We start from the raw sequence: 20,872 nt of genomic DNA, 5'->3' as shown, positions 1-20,872 counted from the left end.
GAATGTAGCATAATGAACCCAGAGAGCACCATGAATGTTCCTGGACACTCTAACACAAGCTATATTTCAAATTTAGGTACAAGATCCAGAGTCGAAGTGTGCTGCCATTTTTCAATATGGCTTCCTTTTTCCAGTCTCCTAGCATATAACCATTGTGTACCCATCACTGCACGAGTGACAGTGAACAACAACAAAATGCACATATAATATAAGAATTCTTCTAAAAATGACCTATTATTTTCAGCAGGAGACTAGTGAAGCCTCACTTTCCTGTTTTCATTTCTATGTTTCTCTCCCTTCCTGTCCCTCCTTACAGGGCAGGGCGTGGCCAAGGCTCAAATCGGGATCACTGCGACTCTGAGATGATCAGGCATTAGTCTCTTAGCCCCGCAAACCAGATGATCTCACTTCGGCCAAAGGCAAAAGGGAAAGGTACATTTGTTCCCTGACCGGGACAGTGGGAGAATTTATGAGTATGTTGGTAAAATGCTTTGAAATTTCCAACCTTGTCATAAAGAGATTTCATTCTCTGCCTGCTCTAGTGTAAACTCCAGAGTGTGCTGTGAATTGGAACATGAAAAACAATGACCTCGTTGTTCTGCCCCGTGAAAAAAAAATCCATCCCTCCTGGTGAAGCACTGGAATTCTTATTCTCCGGCACCAGAGGTGGGCCCCTGAGGCTCTGCATCTGTCCAGGATTCTGGCTTCCCTGCCCCATGCTGCTGAGACACAACAGAGGATTGCCTATTACACAGGCAATCCTGTGAACGGGACCTATCTGCTGAACGCAGAGTTTTGTCTATTATGCTATTGTGTTTTTATTGTTTTGCTTTTTCTTATAATAATAATAATGGTATTTGTTAAGCGCTTACTATGTGTAAAGCACTGTTCCAAGCACTGCGGGGGTTACAAGGTGATCAGGTTGTCCCACCGAGGGCTCACAGTTTTAATCCCCATTTTACAGATGAGGTAACTGAGGCACAGAGAAGTTGTAACTTGCCCAAAGTCACACAGCTGACAGTTGCAGAATCAGGATTTGAACCCATGACCTCTGACTTCAAAGCCCAGGCTCTTTCCACTGAGCCACGCTGCTTCTCCTGTTCCATAGCCCTATCTCACTTTGTCTTAGATTGCGATCCCCTTGAGGGCTGGGGACTTCCATCTGGTTTATTTTTCTCAGAGCTTAGTAAAGTCTTTTTTATGGCATTTGTTAAGCACTTACTCTGTGCCAGGCACTGTACTAAGCGCTGGGGTAGATACGATCTAATAAGGTTGGACACAGCCCCTGGCCCACATGGGACTCCCAGTCTTAATCCCCATTTGATCGATGAGGTAACTGAGGCCCAGAGAAGTTAAGTGACTTGCCCAAGGTCACCCAGCTGACAAGCGGCAGAGCTGGGATTCGAACCCAGGTCCTTCTGACTCCCGGGCCTGTGCTCTATCCACTAGGCCATACTGCTTCTTTTGTACACAGCAGGCACTTAATGAACGCTACTGATCGACTGATTAGTCAATAATGCCCTCCGTAGTCAATAAAAATTTCTGGAAGACCATTATGATTTTGACAATGATGACTAAAATAACACTCAGAAGTAGGATTTAACTGAGTATCGGATATCAGATGTTAATTTACATCCTATATCTTTTTTTTTTAGTTCTGGGAAATTTCTCAAAGAAAAAGAATGGCACCATTCCTTTTTTAAAGGCATTAAAGCCTTTTTACCTTTCCTCGCAAAGGTTCCACATCCCATCAGTCCTGTAACTGGGTACATTCACTTTTATTCCAGAAAGTTCTGCCAAGGAAGGATCTTGCTTTTGATAAACAGCACTAACCTCCAACAAGGGTGGAAAATTTATTTCCCAAACTCTTCTTTAAACAGTAATTTGGATCCAACACTCAATAATCTCTGGCAATTGAAAAATATGACTTGCATGGTTAAATGAAATTACAGATTACCCGGAAACGTTATCTTTCATTTTTTTTAACCTATCCTACATCCTCAACACCTAAAAGCCGCACAACTGACCAATTTCAGTGTTACCTCTTTTTTTTTCTCTGCTTATACCGCAATAGAGGTGAAATGAGAAGTACTTAAAATACAGCCCGCAGCAGGCGAGAAGAGGAGGAATATAAGGGGCTGGCACAATCCATAAACAATCAGTCTCTGAATAATTGAGGGCGGACGTGTTTAGAAAAGTGAAAATGATGAAACCCAACTGCATCAGTTGCAAAAAGCACCGAAAAGCGGGTGATTTTCTATTGACTTTCACCATCTATTTGGGTGAGGGGAGAGTGATGAGATCCTGGGTCATTTGGCCATCCATCTTTCCAAATGAAAAACACAGGCTCTGACATATTTCCGGAAAACTCAAGTTAACCTGCCCTCATTTATTTCTCCAAGAATGCAGTTCTGCAGCACACAGGTCTCGCCTCTGTTGGGCACACTGCATGTGCAGCTGAGCAAAGCATTCTCATTATTCCGGACATTTTCTGCATCTTGATGTCCAATCTGTTAGGCAAGAGGTCCATCTGTTGACTGGCCTGTGAGCTACTGCACTCACCCATTTTGTTTGGCCTCAAGCAGAGAGCTCTCTTCCTAATTTTGGTCTGAAGTGTGTTCTTAAATGGGTTCCCTTCTTCGGAGGCGCTGAAATCGGATCCACCAAGGTCCAAACTTCCACGAGGGGAAATTTAAAATGAAATCCCAAAGAAAATGATCATTGTGGAAAAAAAAAAAAGTAAGAGCTGGTGAGGTTGGTGCAGGCAGTTCTTGATTTTGAGCGCTAGAGGGCGACCTGACAAAAGACAAGACACAAACTTGTTTCTGAGCTTTGTCATCATTGACGAGCCACCTTATTTCACCCCTAAATTGGAAAAAGTACCGATATGTGTATGTTAAAATTGTTGGGTTGTACTCTCCCAAGCGCGTAGTACAGTGCCCTGCATACAGTAAGCGCTTAATATGATTAATTGATCAATTCAAAGCCCTACTGAGAGCTCACCTCCTCCAAGAGGCCTTCCCAGGCTGAGCCCCCTTTTTCTTCTCCTCTTCCCCATCCCCCCGGCCCTGCCTCCTTCCCCTCCCCACAGCACCTGTATATATGTTTGTACAGATGTATTACTCTATTTTAATTGTACATATTTACTATTCTATTTATTTTGTTAATGATGTGCATTTAGCACATCATTTAGCACTCTCCCCCTCCTCATCCCTCCCGGCCTTACTTCCTTCCCCTCCCCACAGCACCTGTATATATGTATATATGTTTGTACGTATTTATTACTCTATTTTATTTGTACATATTTATTCTATTTATTTTATTTTGTTAATATGTTTTGTTTTGTTCTCTGTCTCCCCCCTCTAGACTGTGAGCCCACTGTTGGGTAGGGACCATCTCTATATGTTGCCAACTTGTACTTCCCAAGCGCTTAGTACAGTGCTCTGCACACGGTAAGAGCTCAATAAATACGATTGAATGAATTAATGAATTTAGTTTTAATTCTATTTGTTCTGATGACTTGACATCTGTCCACATGTTTTGTTTTGTTGTCTGCCTCCCCCTTCTAGAATGTGAGCCCACTGTTGGACAGGGACCATCTCTATATGTTGCAAAATTGTACTTCCCAAGTGCTTGGTACAGTGCTCTGCACACAGTAAGCACTCAATAAATACAACTGAATGAATGAATGAATGAATTGATGAGTGTGATCTGGTCCAGTTGGCCAATAGGCCCAGTTGGGTCCAGGACATGGGTCCATTCTGGGTGAGCAAAGGGGTGAGCCTAGTTGGGACCCCCAAGTTCTTCCGGGGGCAGCTCCGGTGGAGCTCCTCTGGAGTGTGGGCAACCTCGGGCACAGCTTGACCACCTAACTCAACTAATACAAGGGAGCAGGGCAGAGAGGAGGTTGGGGGAATTGGGGTATTCATTCATTCAATCGTATTTACTGAGCGCTTACTGTGTGCAGAGCACTGTACTAAGCACTTGGGAAGTTCAAGTCGGCAACATATAGAGACGGTCACTACCCAACAACGGGCTCACATTAGGGCCCTGGGCTATAGAAAGGGACCAAAGTCTCCTTGTGGTCTCACTAGTGGTTGGAGACTTCGAGGTGACCAGTTGTCCACTTTTACACTGGCCAGTCTGGTTTGTCAGATGGCCCAGCATGGACAGGAGTCAGGATGCTTTTATTTTCAGTATCTTTAATTTAGGACCAAACCTCTATCTGGATAGAACATGACTGCAATTTCTGAAGAAATGGTTGTGTGTATGTGCATAGCACTGGGCAAGACACATTTACTCTAGCATGCATTTTCCTTAAGACAAAATTGGACAGAAATGTAACCCTCCATGTTACAGAACTGCATGTAATTCCATCTCCTTATTGGCACTTGGTGTTCAATTGGGCAGACTGGTGGGCTGACCTGACCCTCCTGCTCCCCCGCTTAAAGCAACTCTCCTTAAGGACCAGACCCTGAATTTTACCCTACCTCTGCTGAGCCTCACTTTGCTGTAAGCTCCATAATAATAATAACGATGATGGCATTTATTAAGCACTTACTAGGTGCAAAGCACTGTTCTAAGCACTGGGGAGGTTACAAGGTGATCAGGTTGTCCCACGGGGGGCTCACAGTCTTGATCCCCATTTTACAGATGAGGTAACTGAGGCACAGAGAAGTTAATTGACTTGCCCAAAGTCACACAGCTGACAATTGGCAGTGCCGGATTTGAACCCATGACCTCTGACTCCAAAGCCCTTGCTCTATCCACTGAGCCACACTTCCATCCCACAGACCACATCTCTCTACCCCCTACTCTCCCTGCATGCACGCACACACGCTTTGGAAAAACGAATATTTTCCTTCCACTAAGAGGTTCAGATATCTTTTAAATTACTCTTAAGTTGAAGACCACAATGAAAACAATTGTGAATAAGAAGATTTTGATTCCATATTGACTGATGTTGGATGAATAATGCAAGGAAATGGTTCTGTGATTTTACTATGGCTTTTTAAAAGCCCTTCCACCTTGTGGACTAGTGAGAAGATCCATGATGCTAACAGCTGTGGTTGGAAGCATACTGAAGCAAGGCTTTTCATCTCGCACTGGCTAACCAGTGTATGGCTTGAATTATTTTTCCGGATTGAGCAGTGCAGGCAAAAAGAGATTCTGAATTTATCTTTTTAGCCAAGGATTTAGTGGGATCTCTTGGGGTGAAAAGTCGACATTTGTAATCAAAACATTCAGGGTTTCCCATTAGAGCTATAAACCCAGTTTAAACCCATTCAGATCAGAACTATTGTCCACCATCTCTAGGGCAGGGATGGAGGGGCTTTAAACATTCAAATATCTAGAGTGAATTGCTTGGTGAGCATTATGAACACCTGCTCCCTGGTTCAATCCAATTTCATTTGGATATCTAATACTCTGTTCTTTCTTAATGCTCTGCAATAGGAAGGGATCAGGCTGGCTCAAGAGGGGAGTTTCTGCTTTGCTTTTTGAAAACATATTTCAAAAACTCAATAAAATACAGAAGATACTGTTTGGCCTAGTCCCAGCCCTGCCACTTGCTTGGGGCAAGTTACTTAAATTCTTGGTGCCGCAGTTTCTTACTTTGCAAATTGGAGATTAAATTCCTGTTCCTCCTTCTTAGATTGTGAGTCCCATGTGGGACAAGGACTGGGTCCAATCTGCTTATTTCATATCTGCCCCAGACCTTAATATAGTGTGGGACATAGTAAATGCTTAAAAAATGCCTTTTTTATTATTATTATCAACAATAAAGGCAGGATGAGTGGCTCCTATCCAATTTCTGGAATTAAAGTACCTTAAGGTACAGAGGCAACTATATTTTGAAAGAATTTAGAGCAAAGGTTTTTTTAAAAAAACTCTCTATGAAACCAACCCAGATTGTTCCGCTGTGCAATTAAGAGTCCCAAACTACAGGATTTCGGGTTGTGGTCAACTACTGACCATCCTTAGTTTTTCTGGCCTGAGGACAGAGGGAAGTGTAGCATTGATTTAGTTCTTACTATGCCAACTACTGTACTAAGTGCTGGAGTAAATACGAGACAATGGGGTCGGACACGGTCCCTTATCCCACTTAGGGCTTATGAGGGAAGACAGGTATCTTATGCCCAATTTATAGATGAGAAATTTGAGGCACAGAGAAATTAAATGACTTGTGTAAGGTCATACAGCAGGCAAGTGGCAGACCTGGGATTAGAACCCACATTTTCTGACTCCCAAGGCTGTGCTCTTTCCTGTAGTCCACAATTTTTGTTTAATTGGTCACTGTCATTATCATCTCCTTCATCACTTATTAAGGGTTGCTCTGTCCAGGAAGCTGTTTAAACTATAGGAAAAGAACTTTAGGTTAAACAGTGATTCTGGACAAGGTGAGATGGCATTGGCTATAATAATAATGATGATGGCATTTATTAAGTGCTTACTATGTGCAAAGCACTGTTCTAAGCGCTGGGGAGGTTACAAGGTGATCAGGTTGTCCCACGGGGGGCTCCCAGTCTTCATCCCCATTTTACAGATGAGGTAACTGAGGCCCAGAGAAGTGAAGTTGCTTGCCCAAAGTCACACAGCTGACATCTGGCGGAGCCAGGATTTGAACCCATGACCTCTGACTCCAAAGCCCGTGCTCTTTCCATTGAGCCATGCTGCTTCTCACACTGCTATGTGCCAAGCACTAGGGTAGATACAACATAATCTTATACGCAGCAATCCTCCACTGTAATGCTCTTCTTTTAGTGCATTTCTGAGCTGCTGCTATTGGATTTTTGCACCTGTATTGCTTACAGTGCTCCTGCACTTTGGGACAGGGCTCCATTTTGCCACACGTGCACTGTGAACAGCCAACAATGTTTGCACCCTGTGTGTTGGGAATACCTGAGCCCCAGGATCTGCCCCAGTGCACGCAGCCACTCTGTTTTCCATTGAACTTAGAAGTCAAACAGACATGGTACATCATGACCTCAAGGCAAATCTCTAATCATGCCTACAGAGGCAATCTGCTGGAAAGCCTCAGGGATATATAATAATAATAATAATAATGGCATTTATTAAGCAAAGCACTGTTCTAAGCGCTGGGAAGGTTACAAGGTGATCAGGTTGTCCCACGGGGGGCTCACAGGCCTCATCCCCATTTTACAGATGAGGTCACTGAAGCACAGAGAAGTTAAGTGACTTGCCCGAAGTCACCCAGCTGACAATTGGCGGAGCCAGGATTTGAACCCATGACCTCTGACTCCAAAGCCAGTGCTCTTTCCACTGAGCCACGCTGGCACATAGTGATAAGGTGGTTCTTTGAGCAGTCAGGTGCTGCAAATAGCAAACATGGAAACAGCTTAAATCTGGCAGTTAAATGAGTTTTGCTGAAGTGTCTGGACTCAGCTGAGCATCAGATCAACATATGCAAGTCTTTTGATGAGGACAATCTTTTTATGTATACATATGCTAACATTTCATTCTTTCCATTGTCTTATTTTTAGTATGTAATTAAATTGCTATTTGAATCGTGAAAATAAAACAAAGGTTCTTTTGGATCACTTAAAATCTATATTTATATTTAGTTGATTTTTTTGGATCATGGAACAAGTTAATGCACTTTTCATTTTTCCTATACTGTACTATGGAAAACTATACTTCATTTAAGTGCTCTTTCATGATACACTATTTTTGTGGAAACAATCAAGAGAATTCTTGGGTTGTTTTTTTTCCCCACAGTGAAACAGGTTGCCAGAGGAGACTGTGGTTTTGTTGGTTGTTTCTAAAGTGAAGTGTGCCGTTCCTCAATTAATTTAGAGCTGGGGCACTTCTAACTGTATCAGCGGTCCAATACGACAAATTTGTCTATTCTTTCCAAATCGGTCAGACTAAGCTGGCAGCTCACTGCATACGGAATACCACTGTACAAACAAGGACGGACAGAGCTGGCTCTCCCATTTTACTTTTAAACCACTGATTTGAGCCCCGCAGTAAAACTCAAGAGTTTCCTGGTCAAATAAGACTTGACCACATATTTATTTTCTTTTAACCTGTTAAACAAATATTCCCTGGAATCTCAGGTAACTGTTGGTTTAGGGGTAAGTCCAAGGCAGGATACTACTCCTTTTTTTTTTTGTTTGCCATTTCCTTGCATTACATCCACCTTGAAACAAGAAGCTCCCAGTGGACACCATAAATGGGTTTTGGAGTCAGCATTATATCTGTTTTCCTTCTCCTGGAGCCATGGGGCTGACCTCACTGTTAAGGAAAAGAACGCTCGTGGCTTCCAACAATACTGGCTTAAATTTACATTTCAGGAGAACGTCACACCAAAGAAAATCTGAGTATCGTACAAGTTGAGCTATTCTTGACTTGCAGGTAGTTTCCAAACTATTAGCCCAACCAAGATTCTGAGTTCAGTCATACTTGCATTGGCTCCATTCATGTTTGCTAATTTCCTATGCCCCACTCTGGGCCTTTTCTACCTCCTTCTATTCCTTCCCTTATATTACGCCTAGAGAATGTGAATCTTGGTGAAATAAAGACAGAGTGCTGCTTTCATCAATAAATCAATATACTTATTGAGCACCCATTTTGTGGGGGACACTATCTGCTCAGGAGCTTCCAATAAACAGACAGGATCCCCATCCTCCAGGAGCTTTCAGTCTAGTGGGAGAAACAGATCCTGACATCATTTATAGACAAGGGGAAAAAATAAATTGGTCCCATAGCTTTCCCTGCTGCTCTCCACAATACGCTCTCCAGCAGCTGCTGGTTTTTCCGCCTTCTAGCAATGACTCGGTAAGCATTCAGTCTTACCAAAAGTTTTAACAAAAAGGTACCAGGCTGAAACAAGTCCCAGGGCTGACTCCCTGAGCCCTGGCACAAATTTTTCATCAAAGATAAGCGCGGGTCCAGTGCCCAGGGCATTAAAAAAAACCTGGGTGGGCCCCTTAGAAATCAAGCAGTGGGCTGAACGATAATCCACTCTAGATTTAGAGGCAAATTTCTGGGACTTTTCCCTGGTTATATTCTGCCATTATCTTATTCTAGCATTCTAGTGACCAGGAAGAGGTGAGAGATTTTGTTGCGAGGGAGGAGGAGAGTGGAGGGAAGGAGGGACAGCACTGGACTAAGTGGGGTCAATGTAAATTGTGCCTTAAGAAGAGAATTTTAGAAAACCAGCCCCCTGCCTGTCCCTGGGACACAGACCTGCAGCGACATATCATTCTGGCACGTGAACCATCAGAGATGTAAAATCCCGGTGGCATCAGCCCAAATGTGTGTTTTCTTGGAACAAAGAACAAAGATGATGATCCTGACCTTGAGCAAGGCACTTAACCTCTCTGTGCCTGCTTCCTCATCTGTAAAATGGGGATTCAATACCTGTCCACCCTTCTAAACTGCAAGCTCCATGTGAGACAGGGCCTGCCTCTCATCTGATTACCTTGTATCCATCCACCCCAGCACCTAGAACAGTGTTTTGCAGACAGTAAGTGTGCAACAAATACCATAGAAAAAAGAGAAAAGTGCTCACATAGCCCTGCTAGGAAATTCTTTACTCTAATTTTGCATGTTTCGGAGGTTTAGTACCAGAGGACCCTAACCACCGGAACAGAGGCAAGCCTGGGAAATGCCAGAAGTTTGGAGTGAGGAGTTGATTCTATCCAGAGATCAGTGTACATTTATATTCTATGTAAAATCTCTCCTTTGTGATCGACTTGAATGTTGCAGATCCCACCAAGGAGTCTTTTGAAATCCCCTGTGACAAACAACTAGTTAGTCTGATATGGCTGCAAGAGTCTTCCCAGGCAGGTATAATTTTTTTTTCTCTTCTTTTGTTGATATGCATCAGAGTTGGGCCATGTGTCCTGATGAAAAGAGTAAAGAGCTTCTGGTTTAGAGATAGGTGTCAGGTCAGTAGTCCCTAGTTTAAAACTTAATCCCTAGTTTTCAGTGTTGTTGGTTGCCGTTTCTAAGTTCAATTGCCCTGGTCACTGGAAAAGTTTTGTGGGAAACAGTGAGTCAGACCCACAAGCAGTTACCACATTCAGCAGGGGGTTTCAATTGGCATCATTGTTGGCTTCAGTCACTGACGTGTATTTGCTTTGGAAGAAGCAAAATGCATGACTCAAAGGGGATTCACTTCCCAGTGTTTCAAATCAGGAAGTATGAAACTTTCACACCACAGGTAATTTACTGCTGCTACTTGAATATATTATGGATTCTGTTTCTATTGGATCAAACGCTTCATTAGCAGAGTTGGACAATTCGAGTGGTGCCTAAGATCTGAAACTGAGGTCTGTGCCTAGTGGAAAGAGCACAAGTCTGGGCAACAGGAGACCTGTGTTTTAATCCCAGCTCCACCATATTTAAGCTGTGTGATTTGGGGCAAGTCACTTAACTTCTCTGTGCCTCAGTGACCTCAACTTAAAATGGGGATTAAGACTTTGAGCCCCACATGGGACAACTTGATTACCTTGTATCTACCCCAGTGCTTAGAACAGTGCTTGGTACATAGTAAGCACTTAACAAATGCCATCATTATTAAGTACCTGACAAAGAAAAAAAATAAGAAAACAGGCACAGAGAAATTAAGTGACTTGCCCAAGTCAACATCAGACAAGTGGTCGAACCGGAATTAGAATCCAGGTCCTCTGGCTTCCAGGCCTGTACTCTTTCTATTAGGCCATACTACTTCCCTGCTAAGAGTCTGCTTCCTTATTTTGGGCAAGTCATTTCACCTCTCTGTGCCTCAGTGTCCTCATCTGTTCTCCCTCCCTGTGAATTCCATGTGGGATAGGGGCTGTGTCCAATATGGACAGTCTTGTGTTTAGCCCATTCTTAGGGTGATGCTGGGCACATACCATGCATAAATGCTAATATTATTATTGAGTATGAAGCACTGTGCTAAAGCACTTAGCACAGAACAACAGAATCAAGATGGATACACGTTCCCTGTCTCCAAGGAGCTCACAGTCTCCAAGGGTTTTTGAGAGTTACTACAAAAATGTTCCTTTCTCTACTTCTTAGATTGGGAATTCCATATAGGATAGAGACTGTGCCCAATCTGAATATCTTGAATCTACCCCAGTGCTTAGCGCCTGTAAGCACTTAATAAATATCATAATTATCCCTATGTCCGCTGACCCTGGGGTGATAGCAGAGGCTGCTACCCAAGTTCCCAAAGAGTACCTCATGAGCCTTAGATGGAGGATTGCCAATTTATATATGTTGCCAACTTGTACTTCCCAAGCGCTTAGTACAGTGCTGTGCACACAGGAAGCACTCAATAAATACGATTGAATGAATGAGGGGGCAGCTTGGCCTATTGGGAAGACCCTAGGCTTGGGAGTCAGGGAACCTGGGTTCTAATCACTGCTCTGCGACTACTTACCTGCTGTGTGAACTTGGGCAAGTCACACTTCTCTGTGATTCAGTTGCCTCACCTGCAAAATGGGGATTCAATACCTGGTCTCCCTCCTACATAGATTCTAAGCCCCATATGGGACTGGATTATCTTGTACCTACTCCAGTTTTGTACAGTGCTTGGCACAGTACTTAAATACCACAATTATTATCATTATCATTACGTAGACAGCTTTAAAAGCACCTGCACTCTATTACCACATCTCAGCCCATCAACTTTAAAAACAAGTGCCGGTAATGGCAGATCCATTTCAGGTAAAGGTGCTTGTCTTTTGATGCTGTCTTTAAGCCGTGCTCTCGAGGCAAACAGAGGGACTATTTTTTGCTATCACCCTGAATGATGCTTTCAAACATTTCTAGGCATCTGGAAAGTCAATATTTATTAGTGATGCAGATAACTGCAAGTGACTTTTACTCTGCAGTCCTTTTCTATCCCCATAAACCAGAATGCATATTGTCTTTATTGTGAGGTGGATTATGGTTCATTAGTTGCTAGTCTACCAGCTCTGTTGGCTTGTAATTTCCCAAGCATTTAGTTCAGGGCTCTGCACGGAGTACATGCTCAACAAATATCACTGATGGATTTATTGATAGTGGGTCAACTCTATGTCCTATATTTCTGCCGCCTAAAATAACTGTACAAAGTTCAAAAGCCATTAACAGGCCCTTGTTCCTTTTGCAATGATTAATAAGTGATGTAAAGAGGAATCTCTGTGACTCAGTTCCCTCGTATATCAAAGCAAAACTATGGAAGCAAAAATATTATCAATCATATTTATTGAGCGCTTACTGTGTGCAGAGCACTGTACTAAGCACTTGATAAATATCTGCCTCTTGCTACCTCAGAAGTATGTGAAAATGTTGTGAAAAAAATAAAAGTGCTCTATACCTTTAAGGAATTATTATTATCATACGCAATTGTGTAGACGTCTGTTAAATTAGAAGCAACATTGTCTAGTGGATAAAACAAGGGCCTGGGAGTCAGAAAGACCTGGGTTCTAATCCCAGTTCTGCCCCTTGTCTGCTGTGTGACCTTGGGCAAGTCAACTTCTCTGTGCCTCAGTTACCTCATACGTAAAATAGGGACTAGGAAGACTGTGTGCCCCATTTGGGACAGGTACTGTGTCCAACCTGATAAAGTTATATCTACACCGGTGCTTAGTACAGTGCCTGGCCGACACTAAGAATTTAACAAGTTCCATTAAAAATAACAACAACAACACTTTCCCAGCACAGCTGGAGCATACTAGACTGCTCCCTAACTTGCCAGCCCATTATTTCTTGGATTGTGGCTGCTGAGATTCAAAGGAATCTTCATGGGATCTTATCATTAGCTGGAACCTACCCACATCCAAGTCTTGTGCCTATGTTACCTTGGTTGAGATGACTTTGACCCTACTTTCGGAAGATGAAATTGAGTTTGTCAGGCCTTAAAGGTTTTAGGTAATGGGACATGGCAGTTTGTCCTCTGGGACTCAAATACCCACAGTTTTGGAGTCAGAGTTCATTACCATCAATTAATGGAGAAACTCCCCTGTGCTTTTCTCTCTGCTCAATTCTGCTTTTGAATTTTTATCGCACGGAAATCCTCTCTAGTTGCCTCTGCCATGCTCTGCTATGCTCTTCAGAGGTCTGTGGTTGGCGGAGGATCCGTATGTGAAAAATGGCTCCGGATACCCCCCGGGAAGCTCAGTTCCTCACCACTTGGTGTGAATATCTGTGGCCAACATCTGAAATTAACATTCTTCCCTTTGTTAGCACATGTGGGCCTCACCCACTCAATGGACCTTGTATTCCAGTTCAGAAATGTGCTGGAATGTCCACATTCCAGTTTGAAGGACAGAGTCCTTTTGTTGAAAACCGCCGAGCAATGTTCATCATCGTGTATGGCTAAGGTAGTCCTGGAAGGCAGCCATTAACCGCCTTACAACCTGCTTAGAATATACTTCCTTTCAACTGACGGAGGAAATGGGAGGGAAGAACGATACAATGCAATGATAGGTTTGAGCCATTCAGCCCAAACTCACAATATTCATGATGGGTGGGAAGGCTGAGAGGGAATTGCTGGGTTGCAGAGCAGAGCAGGTGATTCTCCAATGTAGAAAAAAAAAAATCCACTTCTACTTTATTCAAACACTGACTTGACCCAGCTTCATTTCTCACTTCAACCCAGAAACATAGCTCCAGTATCAACCATCACTGTAAAATGAAATTGGATGAGGGATGGGTCCTAAGCCTCAAAGGAGAAATTTAAAGCATCTTAATGGAAAAGGGAAAGTGTTTACTTTATTGTTTACCTTTGGGAAATTTGGTGAATAACCATCTCCCGAAAGGCAGAGACTGTATTGCAAGAGTGAACCTCACTGGCAAGTTTGTTGCTTATACCAATAAATGTAATCTGTATCAGTCAGAAACTCCTCACCCTGGGCTTCAAGGTTCTCCATCCCCTCGCCCCCTCCTACCTCACCTCCCTTCTCTCCTTCTCCAGCCCAGCCCGCACCCTACGCTCCTCCGCCGCTAATCTCCTCACCGTACCTCGTTCTCGCCTGTCCCGCCATCGACCCCCGGCCCACGTCATCCTCCGGGCCTGGAATGCCCTCCCTCTGCCCATCCGCCAAGCTAGCTCTCTTCCTCCCTTCAAGGCCCTGCTGAGAGCTCACCTCCTCCAGGAGGCCTTCCCAAACTGAGCCCCTTCCTTCCTCTCCCCCTCGTCCCCCTCTCCATCCCCCCCATCTTACCTCCTTCCCTTCCCCACAGCACCTGTATATATGTATATATGTTTGTACATATTTATTACTCTATTTATTTATTTATTTTACTTGTACATATCTATTCTATTTATTTTATTTTGTTAGTATGTTTGGTTTTGTTCTCTGTCTCCCCCTTTTAGACTGTGAGCCCACTGTTGGGTAGGGACTGTCTCTATATGTTGCCAATTTGTACTTCCCAAGCGCTTAGTACAGTGCTCTGCACATAGTAAGCACTCAATAAATACGATTGATGATGATGATGATGATGATCTGTTCTAAGACAACTTCCACTTCTCTGGGAGAAATCAAATGAAAGCTGTCTCAGCATTAAACATTTTAACTGAAAAATGCATAGACTAAGCAGGCTGTAGGACGGCTTCCCTGTGGGGTATTTTCCCAAGCAGTTTGAATGGTAATAATAATATTTATTATGGGATTTAATATGGAACCAAGTACTGTATTTATCAACGGGGTAGAAACAACGTAATAAGGGGAACACACGTGGAGCTCACGGTCTAAGTAAGGGTACTTTGCTTGCAGTGGACACTCAATAAATGTTATTATCACTTTGCTGCTACTGCTATTACTGTGACGACGATGATGCTTGTACAGAAGCAGACTGTTTGTTCCCACACAATGCTCCTTCTTAGACTTCAAGCACTATTAATCGGCTTTCACCTTAAACGGTTTGCAAAGGAAGAGGGAATCTCAGGGTGTTCCTGGAGAAGGGCCATGAGGTGGCAATAAAGAATAAACATTAAGATGGATATTAATATTTGCCCATCCTCAGAGTGCAGTCCTGCACGCTAAAAATAACCTTCTATTGCCTAGCCATTTTCCCTTGCTGTAACTCCTCAGACTAATGCTCGTGCTTATTGTCACGTATATTCCCAAGAAACACAATACACCCCTAATAAAGTCTTTGCAAGTGAGGGGTTTAAACATTCAGGTCGAAGCCCAGGTAATGAGCCCACGGGGACACGGAACCTGGAAGCACGAGCGTTTAGAGGTTCGGAAGCGAGGAAAAAATTGATTCCATATGTTGCCATACTACAGTCCAGCCGAACACCGAAACCTAGAGTTATTTCTCTGTGGGGAAATTATCCTTGAGACCAGAAGCAACTTGAGGGCAGGAATTGTGCCTTCCAAATGTATTGCACCGTCCTCTCCCAAGTGTTTAGTACAGTGTTCTGCACCAAGTAAGCACACAACTGACTGATTGATTCTACAGCCACTGCATCCCCTTCCAAGGTGAAGGGAGGTAGGGCCTTGTATTCTCCTGGCAAGCAGCCTCCCCACTCACTAAATCGCCTGAAGATGGACCAACTTGGGAATAAGCAAGAAGTGCTGACTTGTACTTCCCAAGCGCTTAGTACAGTGCTCTGCACACAGTAAGCGTTCAATAAATACAATTGATTGATTGATTGATTGTAGGGGGAGGAAAGTCATCTGCCTAAGAGAGAACAACAAGTTTGGGACTTGAAATCCTTTAGTCAACTCCTCTAATGGAGCAATGGCCTTTTAGTTTGTGCCCAAGGAATCGTGCCCTAGTGGAAAGAAACTAGGAGTCAAGAGATTCGGGTTCTAGTCCTACCTCCGCCACTGGCCTGCTGTATGAGCTTGGGTAAGTCACTACCCTGCTCTGGGCCTGTTTCTTTATCTGAAAGATGGGATTAAAGTATTTGTTTCTCCTTTCACTGAGAGGCCTGTGTGGGTCAATGACAATGTCCAGTGAGGCACTGAGCAGCATGGTTTAGTGGAAAGAATACAGGCTTGGGAGTCAGAGGACGTGGGTTCTAATTCTGCTGTGTGACCCTGGGCAAGCCACTTGGCTTCTCTGTGCCTCAGTTACCTCATCTGTAAAATCAGAATTAAGACTGTGAGCCCCACGTGGGAAAACCTGATGACTCTGTATCTACCCCAGCACTTAGAACAGTGCTTGACACACAGTAAGTGCTTAACAAATACTATAATTAGTATTATTACTATAATTATATCTACCCCAAGGTGAACCACAGTGCTTGGCTCACAGTGAGGGCTTACAAGTACCATGGATATTATTATTTGTAATATTATTTACCTTAATTAATAAAATAACTTATTTATATATTTTATTCAAATATATTTATGTAAATGTATTTACATTATATATTTATATAATTTATTTTGATTGTCTCCTCCTATAAACTCTAAACTCCTTATAGGCAGGGATCAGGTCTATCAGCTCTATTGTATTGTACTTTCCCAAGTGCTTCGTACAGTGCTCTAAACACAGTAGGAGCTCAGTGGATATCACTGATTAACAGAGCAAGTCTTAAAGTAGAGTTACTGCAAAGGCAGAAGGGGAAGGAGGGAAAGAAGGAGGGAAGGAAGGAGGGAAGGAAGGAGGGAAGGAAGGAGGGAAGGAAGGAGGGAGGGAAGGAGGGAGGGAAGGAGGGAGGGAAAGGAAGGAGGGAGGGAAAGGAAGGAGGGAGGGAAAGGAAGGAGGGAGGGAAAGGAAGGAGGGAGGGAAAGGAAGGAGGGAGGGAAAGGAAGGAGGGAGGGAATGGAAGGAGGGAGGGAAAGGAAGGAGGGAGGGAAAGGAAGGAGGGAGGGAAAGGAAGGAGGGAGGGAAAGGAAGGAGGGAGGGAAAGGAAGGAGGGAGGGAAAGGAAGGAGGGAGGGAAAGGAAGGAGGGAGGGAAAGGAAGGAGGGAGGGAAAGGAAGGAGGGAGGGAAAGGAAGGAGGGAAGGAAAGGAAGGAGGGAAGGAGGGAGGGAAGGAGGGAGGGAAGGAAGGAGGGAAGGAAGGAGGGAAGGAAGGAGGGAAGGAAGGAGGGAAGGAAGGAGGGAAGGAAGGAGGGAAGAAAGGAATCTTCAAATGAACAAAAGATCCTGCAAACAATGCTAAGCAGGGTAGAACCAAAAACATCTCCATCAGAATATGATTTAAACAGCAAAGAGATAAAAAGCTTCCTTAGGATTATGTCCCTGGCAAACGACTCTAAAGAAGAGAAGAATGGGGAAAGGCCAGGCTGATGATTGAAGACAGAAAAAGGTGAAAGAGAATATAAACATCTCTCACAATCATTCACTAGAAATGTCACCATTAAAATGATTCTTTACCTGACTGCACAAATAGAAGAGATCATTGGAACCTGGAAGGGAGTGTTCTTAAAGGCAACATGACTGCTATTTAATTATAATAGTGGCATTTATTAAGTGCTTACTATGTGCAAAGCACTGTTCTAAAACCTGGGGAGGTTACAAGGTGATCAGGTTGTGCCATGTGGGGCTCACAGTCTTAATCCCCATTTTACAGATGAGGTAACTGAGGCACAGAGAAGTTAAGTGACTTGCCCAAAGTCACACAGCTGACAATTGGCTGAGCCGGCATTTGAACCCATGACCTCTAACTCCAAAGTCCGTGCTCTTTCCACTGAGCCATGCTGCTTCTCTATTCTCTATTTTCTCTATTCTGTATTTGTGAACTACATTACTTTTCTTCCACTTTAAGTACTTCTCTCAGTATTTTGTTTGCCCTGAATCAGGCCAAGAACCAGAATGGAAAAAAGTATGTGCAATATGTGAGTCCTTCCATAAAACATATTTCACTATGCATCTTGGATAAAACGTGACGGGGGATTAGGAAACAATTCTTCTGTAAACATCTGGATAAAGTGCTGCGTGGAGACAGATGAAGTGGCTGTGGGCTTTGCACACTGCATCCAACATGGGGGAATTCTTCAGGACAAATCTCTGTGAAAATTCAAGTCCCATGTTACCTGGGTGGCTAGTGATGGCACTGAAAAAACGACCTCAAGATCACGCACTGTCAATTTTTAATTTTTGTAAATTTTTTATGGTATGTGTTAAGCACTTAGTATGTGCCAGGCACATACTGCACTAAGAGATAGGATAGATATAAGCTAATCAGGTTGGACACAGTCCATAACCCACGTGAGGCTCACAGTTCTAATTCCCATTTTACAGATGAGGTAACTGAGGCACAGAGAAGTTAAGTGACTTGTCCAAGGTAACACAACAGACAAATGGCAGAGTCAGGATTAAAACTCAGGTCCTTCTGATTGCCTTAATCTGCCAGAACTGAGAGCATAATGTTCTCTGTTGCTGAATCTATAATAATAACAATAATGATGGCATTTATTAAGCGCTTACTATGTGCAAAGCACTGTTCTAAGCGCTGGGGAGGTTACAAGATTGTCCCATGGGGGGCTCACAGTCTTCATCTCCATTTTACAGATGAGGGAACTGAGGCCCAGAGAAGTGAAGTGACTTGCCCAAAGTCGCACAGCTGACAGTTGGCAGAGCTGGGATTTGAATCCATGACCTCTGACTCCAAAGCCTGGGCTCCTTCCATTGAGCCACGCTGATTCTCCTATACTAAAAAGGCAACAGATCTGCTGAAAACCAGACTGACCAGTGCAAAATTGGATGAATGATCAACTATCACAATACCTGACAATTTATTTTAGCTATTGATCATATTACCATATCTTCTGCACTACAAGCTCCCCCTCTGGACTGTAAGCTCCTTATGGGCAGGAAACAAGCCTATACAACTCTGTTATAATGTACTCTTCCAAGCTCTTAGTACGGTGCTTTGTACTTAGCAAGCACTGGATAAATACTATTGCTTGATTAAAATGTTACAAACTAAACAGAAGGCCAGATAATATTTAGCTAGAGTTTCTCAGGTTTCAGGAGGCCATCCTGAAAGAAAAGAGCCTTAAGATAGATTCTACCTACTCATGTTCCCTGTAGGTGGAGGAAGGAAGAATTTTTTCTGCTTCCATCGTGTGTTCTTCTGTTCACTCAGGAGAGGCCAGAATGGGTGGGCTTGTCTGGACAGGCAGTCCTGGCCCTGTGCAGAAGAGTTTTTCTCACACTTCCAAGTACATATTTTCCTTCTCTTTGCTAGTAGGCAGCCGTAGGACAAAAGGGCATGGCAACTGAGGGCAGAACTCATGTGAAATGTGGATGGAGCCCAGACAAATTTAGGGAGCTATTTGCAAGGCCACTGTAAATCACCACTGCAATAGCAGCCCCAGTCAAGACAACATTCCAAAGCATTCTTGCTAAGAGGATTTATCCCTGTGGCATGTGATTTTGCCTGGAAAATACCATGTTTATTTTTATTTTTTTTTTTCGTTAACCGCCTCAGAACCTGCCTAGAACTTGCTCCCTTGAGTACCTGGGCCAAACTTCTCTGGTCCTGCTTGAAAATCTCAGTCAACTGAGAACCCAGAACCTTTAAAGAATGAAGGGTAAATGTATTTTCCATGAGGCAGAGAAAAGGAAAGAGCTTGTCCCGGCGGCTTGGAGAAGGGAAAGCATTTTAAATAGCAGTCAGAATTCCAAGTTTGCATGATTGAAAGCAATTTTCCAGGACTCAGCTGGAGCTCACTTTTCGCATTCAGAAAGTGGTCTGAGTTTTGCAGGTATACATATTACCATCATCAGGATATCTTTCTGATTTTTGCTAATGGCTTACTTTTTCCAGGAATTTGTTCCAAGCCACAGAATCAGTTGCACTAACTTCCAGGAAACATAAAGGTCTGAAATGTAAAGTGCCTGTGGAGTGATTTGCATTTTTTTCTCAGAGGCAAAGCCAGGCCATTACTCACACTAGTTTTGCTGCCAAAACTCGGGACTCTACCCAGTAAGGACCACCAGGCCTTAAGCCTTGGCCCTGTTGGGGCTAGAGATATTGAGAATGCATCAGTATCTCTCCACTCCTCAGAGAACTTCTAGTGATTGCCCATTCACTTCCAAACAGAAACTCCTTACTATCAGGTTTAAAGCATTGAATCCATTCGCCCCCTCCTATCTTACCTTACTGACTTCCTGCACACTTTGCTCCTCCGATGACGACTTACTCAACTGTACCTTGATCTCATCTACTTTACCACATCCTCCCTCTAGCCAGAAAATCCCTCCCCCTCCATATATGACAGACCACCTCTCTCCCTACCTTCCCATCTCTTCCAAGGGGCTTTCATTCATTCAATCATATCTAGAGTGCTTACTGCGTGCAGAGCACTGTACTAAGTGCTTGGGAAGTACAACTTGGGCTTTCCCCTAATTATCCCTATTGAATATTTACTAATATTATTTAATTTTTTTTACATCAGCTCCTAGGTGAAGACTCCCACCTCCTTACAAATTTTAGGTCTAATAAATGATCATCCCCATGATATCTACAGAAAACCTACCAAAGAAATGGAAAAATGGAGCCCAAAGAATAATACAAGGCCATTAAAAGAGGTTAATTAATATTAATATGTGATATAAAGGACATGTGATACATTGGGTTTTGCTGCCTAATGTAAGCTCCTTGATATTTACTGAATAACTATTGGGTGCAAAGCTCTGTACTAAGCACTTGGGAGAGCACAATAGAAACAAGATATATGCCGCCTACCCTTCTCAAGCTTATGACAATGTAAATTAGGAGAACACATCTATCAGGACAACCTTAAATCCACAAACTATGCTCAGAGTCCCAAACGATGAACATCTCTGACTATGAATGCTATTATGACATTGGTTTTGACTAGAGAGGCATTCCCAAGCACTTAGTCCAGTGTTCTGCACACAGTAAGCACTCAATAAATATGACTGAATGAATTTAAGATGGAAGCAACTTTAGGACTCAGTTTCTGATACGTGCATTTGTTAGGGTGCAAGAAATGCCT

The sequence above is a fragment of the Tachyglossus aculeatus genome, chromosome 13 (genome assembly GCF_015852505.1).
Source record: "Tachyglossus aculeatus isolate mTacAcu1 chromosome 13, mTacAcu1.pri, whole genome shotgun sequence".
NCBI lineage: Eukaryota > Metazoa > Chordata > Mammalia > Monotremata > Tachyglossidae > Tachyglossus > Tachyglossus aculeatus.
Note: the sequence above shows the minus strand (reverse complement) of the source record.